Here is an 18,994-nt window from a genome sequence, read left to right on the forward strand (position 1 = left end):
CAAGCGATTCTTCTGTCTCAGTCTCCCGAGTAGCTAGGATTACAGGCATGCACCACCATGCCCAGCTAATTTTGTATTTTTAGTAGAGACAGAGTTTCTCCATGTTGGTCAGGCTGGTCTCGAACTCCCGACCTCAGGTGATCCGCCTGCCTCGGCCTCCCAAAGTGCTGGGATTACAGGCATGAGCCACCGCGCCTGGCCAAACTTCTTTCCTTTGTAAGTTACCCAGTCTCAGGCATGTCTTTATTGACAGAGTGAGAACAAAATAATATAATCTCCATATCTGGTAGAGTGCTAAGCAGTGGCTGCTTCATGTAATAGTCACCAACATCCATGTGTGTTTCTGGGGCAGAAGTGCCAAGGCAGAGCCCGCAGTCAGCAGTGGGAGATCTGGGAAGAAGTCTCCACCTCAGCCCTTCCATTCACAAGCTGAGTGACAAGGGCAAACCACACAGCCTCCTGAATCTCAATAGATTCACTCTGCTGGGCAGTGGGGAGAGCCAAATGAGGCAGGGCACATGAGCTGCTTTGTAAACTTTACAGGGTCGTGCGAATAATATGTGACTCAACTTACGGTGCTTAACCCAGGGTCTGTCACCTGTAGTAAGGTGTTAATATTGAAGTTTCCACAGACACAATGAAACACAATAGTGTGAAATTCCAAAGCCAGATCTCTCATGCAAAAATTATAAGGAAAATTGTGAGGAACTGGTTTCATAACTTCTAAGTCCCCTCTTACCTACTCTGGGAATACAAAAAGAGAGAGAGAGAATGAGAGAATTTTGAACATGTGTGTGAGTATGTGTGATGTATTCGTTTTTCAGAGAAAGCTGTGGTCGTGTCATGAGGCTTCCCACTCCACCCATGGGAAAGAGGTAGGGAGTGCCGTCTTTGCCTCAGATTTAGCAAGGAGGCTTCCACGGGATCACTCAGAAAACTGTGAAACACATTGCCTGCATTTGAAAGTGTGGAAGGAAAGATCAGTGTCTTACTGTGCAACTGACAGAGATAAAATGGCCCATGGTTTCAAGGTTGAGGGGGTGGGGCTGGGTGGAGGTAGGCCCTGCAGGAGAGAGGAACAGAGTGGGATTTGCTTGGGTTCATCTCAACAGGGGCCCCAGGAGCTGAGGGGAGGTGCTGGATCTCTAGGGGCTGTGGAAGCGCCCTCAACTGACTCCTGGAAGCGAGAAGCATCTGTTAGGATGAAGGGAACACCCAGTGAAGGGCCAACAGGAGACCTTCAAGGAGCCCCCAGATGCTCCCTAAGAAAAATGATCAGCTCCAAACATCTGCCATACCAAGAAAAAACAGATCTAGTTCTATTCACAATCAAGCAGATTTTTCCTGCTCCTACATCTCCATTCTCCCTCTGCAGCTACCCCTGACAGTCAGCAACTGTCCACCATGTTGGGCTCTGTACAGACTGATGGTTCTGTATTGTGAATATACTCTCCCCAGAGACACTGTTCAACTGCAGAAATCTGCCCCTGTGCCTTTAGAATTCACCAGCATCCTGGGGTGAAAGAGATCCAAGGGAAGTTTTACCTTTCTCTCTGCCTCTTGGCAGGCAACCTGGAACAAGTCTTGATGCATGATCCCAAACCAGACTAGCTACATAATCTGTGGGGCCTAAGGTAAGATGAAAAGGTAGGGACCCTTGTTTAGAAATTATTAAGAATTTTAAGACAGCAATAACAGAACATTAAACCAAGAGTAGGGTCCTTCTAAGTGTGGAGTCCTGTGTAAACTGCACAGGTCAGGGGCCCACGAAGCTGGCCCTGACCCCAAATTATCTCTTCCATTAGTAAGCACTTATAGAGGAGTCCGGAATGTGGCTGCCTTTGAGGGAGATCTTCCTTAAACTGCACCCTTCACAGTGAGTTAAACAAGCATCAGCCAGCAGTTCTCTTCTACCTCCTTCAAGCAGGAAACTAAGGCAATGGGAGCTGACTAGTGGCCGTTGTAACGGGAATTCTATGAATGCAAGAAAGTCTCAGCCCAGCAATGTGGCCATGGGTCCCGGAGGAAAAAATTCCTTGGCAGGTAGTTTCCATGTGAGAGCTCGGGACGGCTGGAACATTTATTTACCTGCAATCATGAGAACTGAAGAGTGACTCTCAGCTCACAATAGCATGGGCTGGTCCCGAGCTGTTCAGGATTTTGTGGGCTGGGTGGTGTAAATCCTGGCCAGATTCTCCTGGGAGGCAGCCATATCCCCTGTGGGCAGGAAAGCCTCCTGAGAGACTAAACAGGGCAAGCTTTTCAAAAAACAAAATAATTAGTAAAAGGAGGAGTGAGCACTTTCAAGGGGTCCCCTTCGGGGTCCTCACGCCTTTAACCACCCCTCCCTTCTTGGCTCACTGGTGAGTGTCAGCCCAGTGGGGACACAAAGAGATCCCAGCTACATACAGCAGCTCGCAAAGCAGAAGAAAGGCTCTGGTGTCCAGGCTGACTCCTGTTCCTTCATCGTCTTAGAAATAGGGACTTGGAGGCAAACAGTCCCATTACAATGACGAAGACTACTCTCAACATGATGCACCCAAATGAATGCATTTACCGGTTTGATGTCTGCCTTTCCTCCTGGTTTGTAAGCTCTATGAGGGAATGGGCTGTGCCTACCTGATTTCTTGTGTGCCAGAGTGTACAAAACATGTTTCAATGTATTTGTTGAATAAATGAATGAATTTAAAAGGGATAAGTGAATGGAAATTTTGTAGAGATTTGTCAGGGCTCCTTAAAAGGCCTGGCTCTATCTCCACTTGTCTTAGGTTGCATTCCGTAGAAGCAGATCCTGAGAAGATGATGAAGTGCACATGTCTGTTGAGAAAATGCTGTCAGGAGAAGGGGGGAAGGTAAGCCAGGTGCAGCAGAGGACCGAGCAAGGTTGGGGTCTCAGCTGGACACTTCTTGGACCTGTTCCCACGGGAGCTCTGGAGCATGAACTGTACCACAGAATTGTCTCACCTAGAGATAAGAGGCCTGCCTTTTGTACCCTATGCCAGTCATGGATTACATGCTGCCCCTGGTGGGAAGGTGGGGAACCTCCCAACAGCGATTCTCTGAGGAGGGCAGCTGTGATTTCCTTAGCAGACAACACTCTCAGCAGCTGGGAGATGGGTGTAGCAACCACTCTCCATGAGACCACCCATTCTCACCCCCTCCAACAGCAAGCATGCCTGAGCAGGTGGGTCCCAAGATCTATATTCTCAGAAAAATTGGGAAACTAAGCTTTAGTCTGCTAGCCTAAGCCACATTTACAGCCTGAAGGGTATGTTGTCCTTTCCCAGCGATCACAAAAAGGATGCTTTATTTTCTGTTTGGCTGCTAGTTCTTTTGAACACAGAAAACTCTGTCCAGGACCCTGGAGGGGAGAAGCAAAGGGAGTTGGAGGGTTAACAAAACCTTTCTCTCATTCCACATTAGACACTGCCTGTATGGAGAGAGGTGTGTGATACAGAGAAGAGTCAAAGTGACTCAAAGTCTCAGCTGAGAGGTGCTACTAATGGACATCAGCTCCCACAAGCCGCTGCTGGAAACCCTCCCTGGCTTTGGACAGCACTTGGCTTAGATTCCAAACTCTGCATCCCATCACCAAAGCCTCACCTCATCTAATCACTGGCCACCTCTCTAACCTCATCTCCTCCCACTCTCCTGTTATCATGCTCCAGCAGCTCAGCATCTTTTCTGTTTGGGGCCTTGGCTCTCTCAGGGCTTTGGTGCTTGCTGTTCCCTGTACCTGGAAGAGTTTCCTCCCTGATTGCCTCCCTGGAGAAGCCAGTGTTGGTCACTCAGTCCAAAGAGGTCCATACCCCTAACCCATCACCACCTAAACTATCATTTCCTGCTGTTTCTCTTCTTCATTTATTGCTTGTTTATTGGATTCTCTCACCCCTCTCTAAAATGCAAGCTCCACGAGAACACAGATATTGGCTAAATTACTTGTGGCTGTAACATCAGTGACTACAAGTAGGAAAGTCAGGGAAGGGAGCTATTTGAGAGTGAAGGAGGAGGAAGAATCATATATAATATTTGGTAGAAGCTGTGATTGATGTTCCAGTGAAATATGTGGATGGAAATGCCCAGGAGACAGCTAGAGATGCCTGGCTAGACCCAAGAGAGTTTGAGCCTGGGATACATATTTCGGAGTCCTTCCCATAAAGCTAATAGCTAAAGTCGATATGGAAGAGAAGACAGTGAAGAGCAGAGCCTTAGGCAACAACCACATTCTGGAGATTTATTTTATCATGTTACCTAGAATGTTCCTCCATCTCCTATTAAGCACCCCTCTCTCAAAACTGAAGTTGCAGATTAAGAATTACTTGCCTCTTTCCCCACATTTATAATCCCTGCCCCCTGTTGCAGATGCAGAACAGCAATCCAAGTCCCTTCTGGAAGCAGCCCTCTCCCTCCTGGCAGCTGACAGAAGTCTCTCTGGCCAGGCCGGCCTTTTGGCTGCTCTGCATATGGAAGTTCAATTACTGTCAATGGGAGGCCCATCGGCAGGGTGAGGGCAGAATACACAATGGAGATCGGTGTACCAGATAGGCGCCTAGATCAAAGAAGAACCCAGAGTTTGTGAAGTCCTTTCATCCTCCCTGATGAAAGGTGATACATGAAGGCAAAATTATTATGATTATTTCATTGGGTTCCAATTGGAGATGGGCTATAGCTCACTAGTGCAGACAATAGCAAGCAGCCTGCATGGATGTCTCTATAATATATACAGACAGGCTAGCCACAAATTCTGATTGTGTGTGTGTGTGTGTGTGTGTGTGTGTGTGTCTGTGTGTATTCATCAATAACATCACCTAAGCACTCCTTATTGTCAAGGAAGCCCTAAAGAGAATCACAGACTTGAACTCCCTGAGTCCTACAGACACAGACATACCATGAAATATATATACTTCGTAAATGCGTACAGAAAAAGCCATAAAGTAAGGGACAAAGAAAACAGTAAGGACATTTGAATTTGTCTCTCCAGAGAGAGCCCTGAGGATATACCATTCTTAGAATAAAGCTTTCATTTCACAGTGCATCAGTAGGAAAATTAACAAGCTCCCCTCGTCCTGTTCCATAATTCATTCTCTTTGTTTTAGGTATTGAGCTGAGCTGGTGACTTAAAACCATGAGAAATAGCTTTTAAATACAGATCTGGTCCTGGCAGTTTTGCCTTGCCAATGACAGAAGACCAACTTGTCCCATCATTAGGGAGATAGACATAATGTCACTTTGTCATTCAAATTCCTTTTCGATTTAACTCCATGTCCTTCACTGGTGCTGGCTGCTGTGCTGCAGAGGTTGTGGTTTCCAGGCTGAACATTTTCCTGCCATCCCAGGATTGCTACTGTGGCTGGATTTAGAGGTCCTTAGCTTGGGGCGAGGATAAGATGTGTCTGTGGGATGGGGGAAGGGAGAGCTTTCTCTGGCCCTGTGTTTACCTGACCTTACACGCAGCTTTTTCTTTCTCAGGGAGAAGCTTACTGCTGTTTTCATGGCTCTGCATGCCCGGGGAAAGAGGAAGGCCACAGGAAGGTGACAGCTGAGGCAGGGTATAACAGCAGGTCCCCAGGGTGGGTCATTCACTGGGCTGACAATCCAGTTGATGCTTGCTTGGGTTGGGGCTCTGTGCTAATTTGGATGCTGACAGCCAGGTGACAGCAGCAGAGGGAAAGTAAGCTGAGAAGCAGAGAGGGGGAACCTTGAAATGATGCCTCTAAATGATGGTTGACTTGTTTGTGACATCACACCCCTAAGGCATAGCTCTTTCCCCTAGGAGGGATGCTGAGTGGCAAGTAGGCAGGCTGGGTACATTTCCTTTTGGGATGTGGTAGCGACAGTGTCCTACAGAGTCAGACTGGTGGCTTTAACATCACAGGGCTTTGTCCAGCTGGATCCGGATATCCATTTGTCTAGATTCCATTTTCTCTGCTTCCTTTTTTATTCCAGTAGATATAGCAGGCTTTCTCCCTGTAGCCATGCAGAAGAGATACAACTCAGAGGTGATTCCTCTCAAAGGACATATCACATTCTTGAAGAGAGTCTAACAGGTTTAAGTGGGTCAGATGCCATGACTCAACAGCTTCCCCTTGATCCTTTAATCTCACATCTGAAGCATAAGACCTATCCAGGTTACTTGGGGCAGCACCACCATTGTACCATTAAGGCTTCTCTTTCAGAAGGTTGAATAATCCATCTGCGGCACTATTTTACACTCTAGTTCAATTCAAGACTCTGAATATGATTTATAAGTGTGAGTGATTATTTTAAGATCAACCAGGCTTAAGCCAGGGAAATTCTGTCCTCTGGTAGGGAGCCTCAATGACCAGACCACTGTAAAGCCCCAGGAATGCCAAGAACTCTGAAGAAGAAAGATTCACCTCTAAGTGAGTTGGAGGAGGCAAAGACAAAAAACAAAAAACAAACAGTACAGGCCTTAGACTAAGGAGTGTGGGAATGAGTTTCACCTCCATTTCCAGCAACTGCCACGCATAGAGTCTCTTCCAAAAATGCCAGTGGCCTCAAAGAAGAGACAGCTGCTTCCCCAGCCCCTCATTCATCACCTGCTTACTGGCCTAGGACTGATAAGACAGATCCAGATCAAATTACCTGGCAGCTGGGAGAGCAAGGAGATAAGGAAAGGCAAGCTCAGGAGAAGTTCAGTAGAGTAGCAAAGATCAAATTGTGTATTAAATTTTCCAGGAACTAAAACCTTGCTCCCTCTGCAAACCCAGGGGAGGCACCTCCAATCAGTCAGCAGCAAACAGTGTTCCCAGGAGAAAAGCAATGCCTTCAGCTTCTACTAGGAATTAAGAAAACAGAGTACTGAGACCAATTTATTATCAGGCAGTTGGATGATAGGAAAATGAAAACAAAGGTTAGAGGTGAACATTATAGAGGAGCCGAGTGGCCAATGGCCAGAGAAACTTCAGGCAACAGAAGGAACACTGGGCTGAGCAAAAGACTTGGATTCTTGTTCTAGCTCCATCTCTCTCCCTTTGAAAATGCACTTGAACCCCTCTGGGCTTTATTTTTATTTATTTATTTATTTATTTACTTATTTATTTATAAAATGGTGGGGTGAGGATTTCTTCAAGCTAAGATCTTCCTGGCTTGAAGCTCTTAAAATTTCTTGTTACTGCAGTCTTCCTAAGACATTCCATCTGATGGTTTATTCTTTTGACTCTGCCATTTTACTCAACTAAACCTCAAAATTCTTGACTGTGGAAGCCTCCAGAGGTGTTGTTAAAGCTTTAACTCTTTCATTAAAAGCCATGTGACTTGCTTTATCCAATGGGAGGTTAGTAGATGTGACACAAACAAATGCTCGAAAGAGTACTTGCATGTTTCCATTTACGTTTCTGTTCTTGCCTTCTGTCATCACCATGACAACATGCCCAGTCTGGCTCCTGGAGGATGGGACACACAACGTGGGAACCGGCAAGTCACCAGAGTCATCTCAGCCAAGATCAACCAATAGTCAATTACCAGGAACGTGAGAGAATTCTGAGACCAGGACTGCTCAGCCACCTCTGCCTAAAATACCAACACACATAACAGTAAAGTGAATGGATGTTTATTATCCTAAGCCACTATATTTTGAGATTGTACCTCATGCAGCGCTATTGTGACCATAGGTGACTGATATAAAAAGTAAGGAATTATGAATCATAAGAAAAAGATGAACCAAGGAAAGAATCAGCTTTGAAGAGGTGGTAAACTGTGGGAGTTGGGTATGCTTTTCTGCAACGATCTTGTCTTATTTTCTTTTTTTTTAAAGGAAGTCCTACCTGAATAATTCTGTGCAGGAAGATAAAAGCAAGATTAGAGTGAGACCTATTCAGGGAGGTGTGATTTTGTGAGCAGTTCATGACCATACCCAATAATCAGGGTCTGTCTACATATCTGAATTTTAATCCTTACATATATGGCCTTAGATGAACTAAAATAATTATAAGAAGTTGTGTCATTGTAGACTTCTATTAATAAACATATACCTACATATATACATGTTTATACACAAGAATCAGCCTGTATAGGCATATTTACCTAGGCATATTCATTGCATAGTGCTCTCATGGTTGTGACTTGGGTGGGTGTAGCAAAGTGACAGGCCAGGATCTCACCACATAGGAAGAACTTTGGTCTGGCCAAGACAGGGCCAGCTAGTGGCCTCCCTGCCATTAGCTCTGTCTGCCACCGAAGACAGAAGAAGCCAGCAGTCCAAAGGGACATAGCAGCTTCATTTTGGTTCTAGTTAGTGGTGCCATAGAAGAGGAACAGGCAGATAGGATCTCATCTAGGCCATGAGACAAGCAAGAGTTCTCAAGAAGGGTAGACTCTTAGAAACAGGAGGCCAGTGAGACATGGATCTAAGAGGCATAGCCAGGTAGAAGCAGGCCTAGTCAATGGCTAGAAGTATAATATCCCAATAAAAGAGGCATTCTTAGAAAGCTGGGCAGCATCTCAGGACCACACGTGATTGGGGAAAAGGGGTTGGTGAGGGGCAGACCCAGCCAGTTAGGCCTGTAGGTGCTGGGACAGGGTGGGGGATGCATTGTACCCACAGAATAAAGCCATAAGGGTGAATAGCAAGAGCCACATTGTGGATCACCCTGGAGCAGGTGTCAGAGTGAAGCCTGACATATGGAAGCTCTAGGAACACAATGGTAACCAGGGGAATAGAGGAAGAAAGAGAGGTTTCAAGGCCTCAGTAAAGCTGAGACTCAGGAACAGCAGGTGTGCACAAGTGCTAAGTGGTCTGGATTAATTCACGAGCTGGGTGCCAATGCCTGGCTCAGCTTCTATGGGCTCCTGGAGGATCCTTAAGAGGTGATAAAGTTCAGGTAAAGACAGTGGACTGGGACCAGGCAGAGCCTGGGATCCTGGGGTCATATCCAGCCCATTACCAAATCCTGTCAATTAAACTTCCAAAATGTCTCTGAGATCTGCCTGGGGCTCTCAGCATCTTTCCCACCATTGTCTCTTGTCTTGATTTAGGCAGTGGTCCTTACTTGTCTTCCTGTACGGCTGCCAGAGGGGACTTTTAAATATATAGTTTGGATTGCATCATTCTCCCTGTTTAAAACCCTCCAAGGCTTTCTGGATTCTTTCCCAATAGTTTCAAACACTTTACTCTGAACGTCTTTGTCCCATGCATGCCATTCTCCCCCTTTCTTGCAGCTGCAGACACAGTGACCAGGCCTTGGTTGTATGATGCCTCCAGCTCGTTTCTAAGTTAGGACCTTCACTTTTGCTCTTCCCTTTACCTGTAGGCTCTTTCTCCCACTCCTCATGGGGCTGCCTCTTTCTCTTCATTCAGGCCTCAGCCTCAGTGCCACTTCTTTAGTGATGTCTGCCTGCGTTACCCAATCTGAATGAGTTTTTTTTAACTTCCTATTCTACACATTTATATAGAAATAGAAGTGGCTTAGAATCCCAGGCCTTCCTCCCTGCACTGATCCCATGTCCTGGGTCTCCATTACTCTTCAGGTTAGGTGTGAGAAAACTGGGAGGCAACAAGACAATATGTGTGACCTAGACTTCATGGAATTAAGTAAACATCAAACATTAGCAAAGCCACAATTTGTGGTCAGAGAAAAATTGCTAGAACCAGAGGGACATTCAATAGTGGAAGACCTAAAGTGACCACAGGGGCAAGGGACTTGAGTGATCAGAATCCTGTTGGCAACTGACAGCCTGGATGATATTCCTTGTCCTGCTTGTCATCAGGGAGGCTCAAGCCCCTCCGCCCTGCCGCCACCTCTGCAGGGCTGAACACAGGCACTTTGTATAGGGAAACTTCAAAGACATTTTTCAAAAAGCAAAACCAGAGTGCACTTATATCTCAGAAAAAATGAGCTCCTCTTGAATTTCCAACATTTCACAGATTTATGCAATCACACTTAGGTACCAAAATAACAGAGCAACAGAAATAGAGTTGCTGAACTGTAATCAAGACAGAAAGTCTCCATATTTTAAATACTGGACATTGAACAACTTCTGTATTTAGCAGCCCAGCTCAGACACAAGAAAATGATCAATCCAATGTGAGTTTGTTTATACTGATTTGGGAAAAGCCCCTCCATGGACTGTTGAAGGAAGTAAGATAAAGATGGAACCAGGGCAATGTGAGGAGATTCCAGAGCAGACATTTATCCTCAGCCTCTTCTGTCAAAAAGATGCAACCATTCCTTAAGAAGGAGGGATGGGGAGTAACCACTAGACCCATAGGGGTTAAGCCTACATATATTTTGTAATTTGCTCACATGTATTTATGCATCTTAATGTGGGCATAATTATGAATTTAATACATGCACTTAAATAGAATTTTCTGAAGACATTGCTTTAGTGACTTTTAAATACTGGTTCCAACAGTAGGAAGTTCAAGTGCAATGGAAGGGCAGTAAAGGGAGACACTTTGGAAGTGGGCAGTATCTTGCACTGTTATTGATACCATCTCAAGGAAGCAGCCTTCTAGACTGCTGCTGGATAGGGCCAATTCTGCTCAGAATATTGTATAGTATATTGCAAATGGGATTAGTCTGCTGAAAAGCTAACCCTATGTTCCAGGAAATTTGACTTTCCATCACAAATGATGCTAAGATCAGGCCCCATGCCAGAGGGAGAATGGCCTGAGTGCCAGGCATTCACCCGAAGGGCAAGGTCTCTGGAGGCTGCTGCACATTCCACAGGGCGGAGTCAGAGCCCTTGCTTGGAAAGGGGACTCCTGAGCCCTGGCCTTGGGTGTGCCCCACCCCACCCCCATTCAGCTTGCACCTTCCCTCCCCCATCTCCTAGTCCCAAGGCCAGGCATCTAGAAAAGCTCTCTCCTTGTTTTATCTGGCAGAACTTTGGGACAATAATTGGACTGAGTTCAACTGGCCAGGAAACCAAAGCCCAACAGAAAAATGCCTCATGAGTCCTGCCAACCTCCTGCTCCTTGCCAGGCCCAGTGCCGGACAAACAGCCCTGCTAGCGTTTGGGTTTGCGAGGGGAAGTACATTCCGTATGTGGAAGCTACATAATGGAAGTTATGTACTTTTCGGGAACTGTATAAGCAAGCACAACTGCTGCTCCCATTATGTGGCTCATGAAAGAGTTTTCACCTCCTGGGCTGGAAGGGAGTTGGTCTGTCTGCAACAAAGGCGTTTGCCTCTGTGGCTTTCTGAAAAAGAATGTGTGCGCTTGTCAAAACAGAACTTTCCTGCGTACTTGGAAGAGTGGGCCTGTCTGCCTGCCAGAAAGGAGCAAGGCTCGGTTTGGTTAAAAAGGGAAAAAAATTCCACTAAGCAGCCCCATTAGCCACTGCTCAGAGCAGCCTTCTTCTCTCACAAAGACATTTGTTCACTGTTGCAAAGCCGGCTTCCCTAGCAATTTCCCACTACTGCAGTTTGACTCGGCTGGAAGGTGGAGAGCTGGCATTAGGGATGAGTGTTTTCCCATCATGGAAAGGTTAAACAAAACTTTTCTCTGTGGTGGTCCAGAGCCCCAGGGCTCAGAGAAATATGAATACTGTGTTGGTAAATGCCCTCACTATGTTTTTCCGATCATTTTTTTTTTCTCCAAAGTAGGCTGCTGTTATTCCTCTAATGGTAGTGGAAAAACAGATGCAAAGATAACCTGACCTGGAGCGAGGCTTTGAAAACCCACTTGAGCTTTAATCAGCTGATTGTGGCAATGTGGCCCTCCTCCAGAAATTTGCTCTTGGTTGACCCCTGCCTATGCAGCCATAACAGCATGTTCAACCAAAGCAAAGCCCAGGGTTCAAATCAAGTATGACTCTATGAGTAAAGTAAATCACACCAATTTTTTCTACAAAGATGTTCTAACTTCAGTGTGACTGGCAAACATTCACTTCCAGGACCTGATAGCTCCATTTCCTTAGTGGCTCCAGGTTCCCAAGGGAATCTTCATGAAATTCAAAATTGGACCTAGAAGAGGCCATCCCATCCTCCTCTGTGAATGGATCATGTTTTCTCAAGACAGGTCTCCACAATAGAACAATTGAGACTACATGTCTATTTTAAGCCCTTGATTGTGAGAATCACATCCATTTAATTTGAGTAGTTGGGTTAACTTTCCCTAGCCAATGACAATTACCTCCCTGGCTCCTGGGTAGAAAGGAAGAAAGAAGGCAAGCAGAACCTGGGGCTAATCTCACAATTACTTTGTTCTTTGTAGTTGCTTTGAGATGCCACAGCCCTCCAGCAACTGCCTAAATGTCACCAATGAAAGTCCTGGTAGCATGGAGGACATTTCAGATTGAATTCCTAAAATTATCATTGGGGGCTCCAGGACAATAATTAATATTATTGCAGCTGAGAATTATTCTTTAATCAATTTATGCAAACTTGCTTAGATGCACCTGGGAGTTTCTGTTAAATAATACATGCAAACTTACAAATGGTTTATCAGTATCAATAACTCAGACCTGTGAAAGTGATTGCTTTGCTTTGTAAGAACATGCCTGATTCCTCGGAGCTCTGAGGACTAGCATGGAACACAGTACCTGGCCAATGCCATGGACTATTTTATCCCAGGCAAAACTTCATCTGTACTTGAGAGGTTAAAAATCAACAACTGGGTATAATGATAATTAGGGACAATAAATGGAACTTCAGGAATAACCTCCTGTGTTGTACCTGCTGATCTCCAAGAGGCATCAGCTGCCTGGAGTACCCTGTGGTTCATGACAGTTTTGGGATAAAACATAAAGTCAATAGTAAGAAGCTACAAGTGGGGCCAGATTGTAATTCAAGAAAAGTATGTTAAATTTAAGAAAAACAACAGCATGCATTTAGTAAGTATGCATTTAACGTGAGCTAAGAAGATGCTGTGAGTATTAGGTGTCTCCTCCAATTAGCAAGAACACAACATTCCCTAAGCAGTGTTCTTTCCAGAAATAATTAAGCCTGGATTTAATCATACATCTAGATCTAACTACCAGTTTACAGGAAATTCAAGAGATAGAGGAACAGGCTAACCAACATTATAAGGAAGAAAGAAGCCAAAACCAGAATATGAGGAATTCTATGGGACAGAGAACTTGACTCCTTCAATACAGGCATACCTCAGAGATGCTGTGGGGTCAGTTCCACACCCTTGCAATAAAGCAAATATTGCAATAAAGCCAGCCACACAAAATTTTTTGTTTCCAAGGGTATACAAAAGTTATGTTTCCAATATATTACAGTCTATTAGGTATGCAAAAGCATTGTCTAAAAAGTACATACTGGGCTGGGCGTGGTGGCTCACACCTGTAATCCCAACACTTTGGGAGGCCGAGACAGGTGGATCCCCTGAGGTCAGCAGTTTGAGATAAGCCTGGCCAACATGGTGAAACCCCATCTCTACTAAAAATACAAAAAATTGGTGGAACATGGTGGTGCACACCTGTTGTCCCAGCTACTTGGGAGGCTGAGGCAGGAGAATGGCTTGAACCCGGGAGGCGGAGGTTGCAGTGAGCCGAGAGCATACCACTGCACTGCAGTCTGGGTGACAGAGTAAGACTTCATCTCAAAATAAATAAATAAATAAAATAAAAATAAAAAGTATGTACATTAATTTTAAAATGCTTTATTGCTAAAAAAGAGAAAAAGTGCTCATGATTGACTGAGACTTCAGTGAGTCATAATCTTTTCGCTGGTGAAGGGTCTTGCCTCAGTGTGGATGGCTACTGACTGATCAGGGTGGTGGTTGCTGAAAGCTGGGGTAGCTATGGCTATTTCTTAAAATCAGACAGCAAGGGAGTTTGCTGCATCAGTTGACTCTTCCTTTCGCAACAGATTTATCTGTAGCATGTGATGCTGTTTGATAACATTTTACCTACAGTAGAACTTCTTTCAAAATTGGAATCAATCCTATCAACTCCTGCCAGTTCCTCATCAACTAAGTTTATGTAATATTCTCAATTCTAAACATTCTGAATCCCTGTTGTCATTGCAACAATGTTCACAGCAGCTTCACCATAAGCAGATTCTTTTTTTTTTTGAAATGGAGTCTTGCTCTGTTGCCCAGGCTGGAGTGCAATGGTGCCATCTTGGCTCACTACAACCTCCACCTCCTGGGTTCCAGCAATTCTCCTGCCTCAGCCTCCTGAGTAGCTGGGATTACAGGCGTACGCCACCATGCCCAGCTAATTTTTGTATTTTTAGTGGAGACAGGGTTTCACCATGTTGGCCAGGCCAGGTCTTGAACTCCTGACCTCATGATCCATCCACCTAGGCCTCCCAAAGTGCTGGGACTACTGGCGTGAGTCACTACACCCAGCCACCATAAGCAGATTTTATCCTAAGAAACCACTTTCTTGGCTCATGCATAAGCAGCAACTCCTCATTCATTCAACTTGAATCATGAGATTGCAACAATTCAGTCACATCTTCAGGCTTCACTTCTAATTCTAGTTCTCTTGCTATTTCTTTTTCTTTCTTTTTTTTTTTTTTAAATAGAGACAGGGTCTCACCATATTGCCCAGGCTGGTCTTGAACTCCTGGGCTTAAGCAATCCTCCCACCTCAGCCTCCCAAAGTGCTAGGATTACAGTCGTGAGCCACCGTGCCCAGTCTAGTTCTTTTTTGCTATTTCGACTGCATCTGTAGTTACTTCCTCCACTGAAGGCTTGAAACCCTCAAAGTCATTCATAAAGGTTGGAATCAACTTCCTCCAAACTCCTGTTAATGTTGATATTTTGACCTTCTCCTATAAATTATGAATGGTCTTAATGACGTCTAGAATGGCGAATGCTTTCCAGAAGACTTTCAATTTACTTTGTCCAGATTCATTAGAGGAATCACTATCATAAGGCAGCTATAGCCTTATGAAATATATTTCTTAAGTGATAAGACTTGAAAGTCAAAATTACTCCTTGATCCATGGGCTGCAGAAAGGATGTTGTGTTAGCAGGCATGAAAACAACCTTCATGTTCCTGTACATCCCCATCAGAGTTCTTGGGTGACCAGATGCGTTGACAATGAGTGGTAATATTTTGGAAGAAATCTTTTTTTCTGATTCATAGGTCTCAACAGGGGGCTTCAAATATTCAGTAAACCGTGCTATAAATAGATGTGCTGTCATGCAGGTTTTGCTGTTCCATTTACAAAGCATAGGCAGAGTAGATTTAGCATAATTCTTAAGAGCCCCAGGATTTTCAGAATGGTAAATTAGTACTGGCTTCAACTTCATGTCACTAGCTGCATTAGCTCTTAACAAGAGCGTCAGTCTGTCCTTTGAAACTTTAAAACCAGACACTAACTTCTCCTCTCTAGCTATGAAAGCCCTAGATGACATCTTCTTCCAATAGAACATTGTTTTGTTTACTCTGAAAATCTGTTGTTCAGTGGAGCCACCTTCATCAATGATCTTAGCTAGCACTTCTGGATAACTTGCTGCAGCTTTGCATCAACACTTGCTGTTTCACTTTACACTCTTATGATGTGATGATGATTTATTTTCTTAAACCTCATGAACCAACCTCTGCTAGTGTCAAGTTTTTCTTCTGCAGCTTCCTCACTTCTCTCAGCCTTCATAGAATTGAAGAGAGTTAGGCTTGCTCTGGATTAGGTTTCAGCTTATGGGAATGTTGTGGCTGTTTTGATCTTTCTTCCAGACCACTAAAACTTTCTTCATATCAGCAAAAAGGCGCTTCACTTTCTTATCATTCATGCGTTCACTGAAGTAGCACTTTTAATTTCCTTCAAGAACTTTTCCTTTGTATTCATAACTTGGCTAACTGGCAAAAGAAGCCTAGCTTTTGGCCTTTCTTGGCTTTTGGCCTATCTTGATGTGCCTTCCTCACTAAGTTTAATTATTTCTAGGTTTTGATTTAAAGTGGAAGACATGTGACTCTTCCTTTCACTTAAATGCTTAGTGGCTATCATAGGGTTATTAATTGGTCTAATTTCAATATTGTGTCTCAGGGAGTAGAGAGGCCCAAAGAAGGAAGAGAGATGGAGGAACAGCTGGTCAGTGGAGTTGTCAGAACACACATAACATTTATACATTGAGATTACCCTATTCTATGGGTGTGGTTCATGGCACCCCAAAATAGTATCAACAGTAACATCGAAGATCACTGATCACAGATCACCATGACAGATATCATAATGAAAAAGTTCAAAATATTGCAAGAAGTACCAAAATATGACACAAAATATGCTGTTGAAGAAATGACACAGATAGACTTGTTCATCTCAGGGTTACTACAAACCTTCAATTTGTAACAAGTGCAATAATCTGCAAAGTACAATAAAGCAAAGAACAATAAAGTGAGGCATGCTTGTACATAAACGGCATTGAAAACGTGAGAAAAGACACTTACAGGTTAAAAGAAATGAGATTTATTTTAAAAAACAATGCACAGAATTCATTTGGATCATGATTTAATCAAACCAACTATAAAAAATTTTTGAGATAATCTGGGAAATTTGAACAAAGATAGTTTATTAGATAATCTTAGTGATAATATATTATGGGTATGTTAAAAATGAATGTTTATCTATTTAATATACAGAAATGAAATAACTGAGATTTTCTTTTAAATATTTCAGCAAAGAAAGTGGGATATAGATAAAACAAGATTAGCAAAATGTTGATGTTTGCATAATGTGTACATGAGATTTCATTATACTATTCTGTCTACCTTTGTGCACATTGAAAATTTCCAGAATACGGTTCCAAATTAATGGAAAGAAAGTGCTGTGAGAGTTGCAGCTTTCTGGCAAGAGAATCTTGAACACTTGCTGCTGCCTTGCTTTGGTGGGGATGGGGTTGTGCAGGGCAGCAGGGTGATCACAAAGCCTGGGACTGATGGGCACGGCTGGCCTGTGGGAAACATGCAGCAAGCTGGTTCTCAAGGCAGCCCATGAGGCTGGCCATTGCTTAAGGTCTAGAATCACAGAGCTTGACGCCTCCCCCTGCCCTCTTGACTTACTTCTCATCCTCTCTTCCATTCATCCTTAAACGTACATCAAACACCTAACACAATGTTTCCTGGGGAAACAGAAGGAATAGGCCATGTGTCCTACTCTTAAGGGGAGGACACACAAATACCCAGAATGAGAGAGTTAGTTCAACAGTGCAAACCCTTAAGCATCTTTGACCACTTGGACCAGCAGCGTCCCAGAATATATCAGAGGCCAATCATGGTGGCCACAGGGAGACACAAGGGTCAGCAGCCCTTAGAGGGTCTGGCAACTTTGGCCACAGTTAGGTGCTTCCGAATGCTGGTCAGGCTTCCCCTTGCAGTGGCCTTTATGATCCCTAAACCAGGATCAGAGCAACCAGACTCTTTCTTTGCTGCCTGGCATTCCAGCTTGGGTGGCTGATCCAAGCATAGGTGTGCACAAGCCATAGCTCCTTGGCTGAAGGCACTTCTGTAGCTACCCAGTGGGCTCATCTTGCCTGCTGCCTAGGCAGAGCCTATTTATCAAGACAGGGGAATTGCAATGGAGAAAAAGTAATTCACACAGAGCCAGCTGTGCGGGAAACTGAAGTTTTATTATTACTCAAATCAGTCTCTCTGAGGCCAGATCCCGTGGCTCACCCCTGTAATCCCAACACTTTGGGAGGCTGAGGCGGGCAGATCACTTGAGGTCAGGAGTTTGAGACCAGCCTGGCCAACATGGTGAAATCCCATCTCTACTAAAAATACAAAAATTAGCCAGGCTTGGTGGCACATGCCTGTAATCCCAGCCATTCAGGAGGCTGAGCCAGGAGAATTGCTTGAACCTGGGAGGTGGAGGTTGCAGTGAGCTGAGGATCGTGCCACTGTACTCCAGCCTGGGCAACAGAGCAAGACTAAGTCTCAAAATAAATAAATAAATTAATTAATTAATTAATTAATGTCTTCCCAGCATTCAGCGATCAGAGTTTTTAAAGATAATTTGGTGAGTAGGGGCTTGGGAAGTGGGGAGTGCTGATTGGTCAGGTTGGAGATGGAATTATAGGGGATAGAATTGAGGTTTTCTTGCTGTCTTCTGTTCCTGGAGGGGCTGGCAGAACTGGTTGAGCCAGATTACTGATCTGGGTGGTGTCGGCTGATCCATCCAGTGCAGGGTCTGCAAAATATCTCAAGCACTGATTTTAGATTTTATGATAGTGATGTTATCCCCAGTAGCAATTTGAGGAGGTTCAGACTCTTGCAGCCAGAGGCTGCATGAGCCCTAAATGATAATTTCCAATCTTGTAGCTAGTTTCTTAGTCCTACAAAGGCAGACTTGTCCCCAGGCAAGAAGGGGGTCTTTTAGGGAAGGGCTGTTATCAATTTTGTTTCAGAATCAAACCATAAACTGAATTCCTTCTCAAGGTTAGATGGGCCTATACCCAGGAATAAACAAGGACAGCTTAAAAGTTAGAAGCAAGATGGAGTCGGTTAGGTCTGATCTCTTTCAATGTCATAATTTCCTCAGTTATAATTTTTGCAAAGGCAGTTTTACTTCCTTGCTGATTCAATTGCCAGCCCTGAGACCATGTCATCTAGATCAACCTCCAGGAGGCACATGGCACAGGCCTGCTGGCAGCTGCCATTCCTGGCAACATCGCTCCACACCCCTGGCTGATTGAGCACATTTGAGAGCGTATCACGTAAGCTCCTAAGAATAACCATTTCACACCTCCTAACTCTGTGTTCCCCTATTCCCTTCCCACCTCCTTTCCTGACACAGACACAGCCCCATGTAACCTCTGTCCTTCATTCCATTGTTCTTCTTCAAAAGTGTGTGACCACCTGCAGCCCAGTTATTATGTTTTGCTCACCTCTCCTCCATACCTGTTCAATTTGAAGAGCTCCAAACAATTGTTTGGGCTAATTGAAAGAACTATTTTAAAGAGAACCAAGTCTGTGGTGAATGAACAGCCATGATTAGAGAATGTTTTGTTCAGAAGCAGTCTTATTTCTACAAAGCATGCACGGTACCTCTAACTGCTTATCAAACAGCTACAAATAAAGCCCCTGCCTGTCATACTGGTGGCTTTTAAACTGGCCTCCCTGATATCACAG

Source organism: Pan paniscus, chromosome 2 (assembly GCF_029289425.2).
Source record: "Pan paniscus chromosome 2, NHGRI_mPanPan1-v2.0_pri, whole genome shotgun sequence".
NCBI classification, from domain to species: domain Eukaryota; kingdom Metazoa; phylum Chordata; class Mammalia; order Primates; family Hominidae; genus Pan; species Pan paniscus.